General features: G+C 43.2%; 1 pseudogene; it reads right to left on the bottom strand.

The window, feature by feature from the left end:
- LOC103744294 overlaps nt 1–4888 on the bottom strand; it is a 46361-nt pseudogene extending 41473 nt beyond the window's left edge.
- Between the last annotated feature and the right edge of the window lie 241 nt (nt 4889–5129).

Below are 5129 nucleotides of genomic sequence, written 5' to 3'. Positions count from 1 at the left end.
GATCTGTTATTTTTCTATCTAAACTGGCCTGTACTCTTAGTATAAAGTCTGGGAGGGTTTCAGTTGGTTTTTGTTTTAAGAAGGTTAATGAAGAGGTCTCTCCAGGCCCGGTGGACAAGGGGGTTAGGCAGTCCCAGGCCTGTAGTGCATATAAGCGGACCTGCTCAAAACAGCCTGCAGGAATCACAGCCTGCCGGATTCCTGTGGAAAAGTTGCCCTGGCCAAAAAGCTGGTCATAGTTCCAGTCTATGAATCCAGGTGGTGGATCTTGCCCTTGTTGTGGTCTCAGCTGTTGATTATGTGTGTCATTCCTTTTAACCTGCATCAGGCATTCATCTCTACATAAAGCCCCGCATTGTACAAATAATGGACTGGGGAGGGTAGATCTACAGATATCTCTCCAGTCCTGGGGGGTTAGCAGGTTAGTATTAAATGTTTGTAGTATAGATTTTGTCCATGGAGCATGGGTCCTATCCTCACAAACAGCTTGGCACAGCTCTTTTAAGCCTGCTGCCGGAAGTGGGTACCAAGCCAGTGGATGTTGCCTTGTTATTTGTAGGTTAACAGGAAAAGCTTCTACCGATGGGGTTTTTGGGTCCTGAGGCCATTGTGTCTGGAGATTCTGGGGGCGACAACTCCCATTATCCCTGAGATTACAGAGCTGTTCAATGGCTGTGGGGTGTAGCGCCACAGGTGGTGGAGGTGGCAGCGGTGAAGGGGGAGGGGGATTTATCTGGGGATCTTTGGGAGTTTTTGAAGTCTGGGTTTTAACATCTGGGTTTGTTAAATCAGTCCATGAGGATTCACAGGGGGGGAAAGGGGGGTAAATGTTATTTATGTTCATGGGTGGGTTTTGTCTGACTTGGTCAACTTTTATTTTTGGAGCTGTTCAATCTGTTACCAGGCAATCTTCAGGATTTTTTCTTTATTTTTTAGGGCTGTCAAATCTGCTGTTGGGCAATCTTTAGGGTCTTTTTCTTTATTTTTTAGGGCTGTTGAATCTGATGTTGGGCAATCTTTAGGGTCTTTTTCATTGTTTGAACCCTCCCCTTTATTATCCCCTGGTGCTAGTAAATTTTCCTCAGCCTTAGGTGGGTTTCCTAGCATTGTCGGATGGCAGCTATTACAGGGAGAAAGGAAAGGGGAAAATGGTGTCTTTCCTGGATTTCCTTTTTACAAGCCATATAGGCAATGTTGGTCCAGACCTCTGGATCAGAAATGTCTGCTGACAAGATCCAGGGTGCAAACTGAAATACTTCATTCCAAAATTTTTAGCTTTCCTTTTGGGAAATCTTAAGTCCTCTTGATTTAAGTAGGGCTCTAAGGGAGCAAATTTGGAGGTTTTTTTGTGTGATGCTGAATTACCCATTATAGAAAAGAAGTGTGGTCAGTGGTGTTCAATGTTCCTGGGGCAGTCTGCCATGAGGGGATTGATACGTTCTGATGAACACAAGCCTAGCTGCAGATTTAAGGGACTGGCAACCGTCCTTGTGACTTTTAACTGGTTGCTGCATTACCAGATTTTTATGATAGTTGTAAAGGTTACTGCCTACACCCAGTCAGGCTCTCAGGGTCTGGAAAGAGGGCAGGGGGCCTTCAGCCAATATCAGGGAGTTGCCCTGACCAAGAGGCTTCAGTTGCCTGCAAACCTTATCCAGACCCTCGTGACGGCAATAACCGAGATAAAGCAAAGAGAGAGAAATGGGGTGGTCCTCTGATGAGTCCCTTCCCCAGGAGAAGGTTTACAGGAAAAAAAAAGGCTTTTTAAAATATTTGTTTTTGTAGATAGAAAAGGAAAGTGGGGTGAAGCGCTGATTTCTAAGGGAACATGCCTGGGATCAAAACCCAGGTGATTACACTTAGTCCACAGCGCAAGCCTGCCCACAAATTTAAGAGATCTGGCAACCGCTCTAAGAGCACTTAACTGGTCATTGCATTACTGGGTTTTTGCATTAGAAAGATGTATAGATAGGGATTCTTGTCTACACCCTTGGGAAAGTGGGGTGAAGCGCTGATTTCTAAGGGAACATGCCTGGGATCAAAACCCAGGTGATTACACTTAGTCCACAGCGCAAGCCTGCCCACAAATTTAAGAGATCTGGCAACCGCTCTAAGAGCACTTAACTGGTCATTGCATTACTGGGTTTTTGCATTAGAAAGATGTATAGATAGGGATTCTTGTCTACACCCTTGTGGGCAGTCGGGTTCCGTTAAGAGGACTAAGAGCCTTTAGCTAACATCAGAGAGTAGCCTTGATCAGAAAGCCTCAGTAGCTCCCTTGTCTTTAATGGTCCCACGCGAAGACTCAGACCAAAAATAAAAGGAGGAAAAAGAGGAGAGACTGCCAATCCCCAGGGGTGGGGCGGCTTAGAGGCAAAGCTGCCTTTATCCTCCTGATGGGAGGTGATAGGAAAAAGAGATTGCCAATCCTCAAAGTGGGATGACTTAAAGGCAAAGCTGCCGTTCCCTCCTGATGGGAGGTGATAGGAAAAAGAGATTGCTGATCCTCAAGCGTGGGATGGCTTAAAGGCAAAGCTACCCGTTACCCTCCTGATGGGAGGGATACTCACAAACTCTGCATGTTCCAGGAGCCTCACGTTTGGGCACCAGCTGCGGGGGTCTCTCCTCTCTTCGCAGGTCATTGGCCACCGGTCCATGAGAGCAGGGGGAGCAGAAGCGGCAAATGGAGTCAGGACGGTCAGTGAGCACTGACGGAAGAAAGTCCTTCCGGGGAGGCTGGTTTCACAGTGCAGTGAAACAGCAGTGATACAGCTCCAGATTTAGTGTAACAGCTCTGTTTATTCAGTGGGAGAACTAGAGAAATTATAGTGTGGAGGCAGTAGCCAATGCCTCAGCTGATAGGTGCTCATAGTATGCTTTATTTACATGTGGTAGTGGGCTCCTATCGTCCGACTACCTGGCAATGCCTGATTATCATATAGAAAAAACCTGGGGGTAGTTTTTACTCCAGGTAACTATGCCAAAGGTCATGTTCCAAATAAGGTCAGGCATCCGTGCTTGTTGGCACTTTCCAGGTAAGCCAGGAAGAGAGCAGGAGGCCCCCTGCTGAAAAGGGGAGTCCTTCCATTTGGCGCCGAGCCCCTTAGGGCTCTCCGGACATGGAGAACTACAACCCTAACAGCAAGGTTTCCAAACAGTTGTGGAGTTGGACATTGTGAGAAATAAATAATGCCCAGCTAGTTTTAAAATACAGAGGGAACCATATTAGTTCAACAACCTACTGACAAATTATACATACCAGGTCAAGAAATCTACATCTAGGCAAGATTTATCTGAGAGCAATTGGTCTTTGCCAAAGATTTATCTACATGGCATACAGTAATTAAAAGTACCAGACTGGTGAAACTAACCTTCTTAGATGTCTAACAGACATACTTTGAGACCTATACTAATTTGGTCATAGGGACATAAGGACAGTTTTTGCTCCTTGCCATCCTAGGTCAACTAGTTCCAGGGGTCTATGAGCATCTCTCAAAACGTTCTGTAATTGTGGTGGGACACCTGTCCTCTTGATCAAGGAGACTGTGGAGACACCATGAGATGAACTTAAACAAGTGTCCAGTCTACTAAGTGGAGTGTGAACACAGAGGAAACATTTCCTTCATGTTTTCAAGTGAAGCCAGCCATAGTTGAGCAGGACTTTTGACTTATCTTCACATAGGTGGAACTGGTTAAATAAAGGAGTCAGGGGCTCCTCCCAAGTCCATGTGACCCCTGAGGAACAGATTCTTAAACACCCTTAAGAGGAAAAATAAATTGGTCTATCTGGGCCAACTGTATGGCCTTAAACACCCAAATAGAAAGTATAACCAAAGATTAAGGGAGTCAATATAATTTTTTAAGAGTCCATATGTATAGCTAAAGGCTACATAACAAGAAAGAATGCCAGACAAGAGATATCTTCTTTTGAGTTGTTGGCCAGGGTGGCCCAAGGGATTCCCAGATAGTAACCCAGCATTGAACTGGGAAAATGAACAGCAGACCCCAATCTTATCTAATGGAATATTGACAACTGATGGTTGCTAGATGAGGAACAGCTTATCTTCCTAAAGCAAAGCCCCCTAGATAGGCTGACTAGACTCACCAGATGGACAAGTAGTGGGGAATGGTTGGGGGTGCTGACAACACAGTGGACAGTAACAGGGATGACAGAGTATAAGGGCTCTAGTGGTGGGGGCTATGGTAGGTTGCCATATGGGAAGTGGGTGTATAGGTGAATTAGATGGTTTTGGGATTTTCTGTGTGATATACACACACAGAAAGGATCACAAATTTTAAAAAATGAATTATATTTGAGGAGGAAGCATAAAAATTTGTCATGTTAATTAGTACAGGTGATAAACATTACCATTGCAATGTACCAGATGACTTTACAGACATACACAGGTGTCAAGGATCCAAGAGTAACTGACTATGACTACTAATGATCAGATACATACAGATTAGAGATGCATGTGCCAACCTCTCAGTGTTATCAAAAACAGTGAGTCTTTCTATAAAAAACAATATATTTTAAAATGAAATGGAGACCTTTTTTAATGGTCTTACGGGTTTTATACTGATTTCAATATTGTATAACTGCATTAATTCAACAGTGAACCTATAAATTTTTTAGCTACTTTTGAAAGAGATGTATCTTTTCTCTGGAAACTCTTGAGTATGTTAAAGCTGTAATGAAATGCTTCTTCTAATCATGTAGTTATTAAAATTTTTAAAAAGTGATAATAAATAATAAATGTAAATATCCAATTGTGGATTTCTGTGAGCTACAGAAAGGTTGGGTCTTATAAGATACACCTACTGGTGCAACAGTGGCACAAAGGTTATGGGAATAACCAATCACTCTCTGATTGTATTTATGGCCCATTTTACAAGATAGAGCCTGTACCTGACATGTTATCAGGGCCAAGAATCTAATATGCTACTATAAATGCATTTGACTCATCAAACATATTATTCCATTTATTTCTGTTTGCTTTTTTATTTAAATTGAACAATTGCTTAACAGTGTTCCACTTCACATGTACGTCAGATGCACATAACCATTCCATATACTAATTTTTGTCTGTTACTAACCACTGTTCATAATTGAGGCGATGTCTTTTAAG

Source organism: Nannospalax galili, unplaced genomic scaffold (genome assembly GCF_000622305.1).
Source record: "Nannospalax galili isolate Female #2095 unplaced genomic scaffold, S.galili_v1.0 scaffold600, whole genome shotgun sequence".
Taxonomy (NCBI): domain Eukaryota; kingdom Metazoa; phylum Chordata; class Mammalia; order Rodentia; family Spalacidae; genus Nannospalax; species Nannospalax galili.
This window is presented reverse-complemented; position numbering and strand designations above follow the sequence as displayed.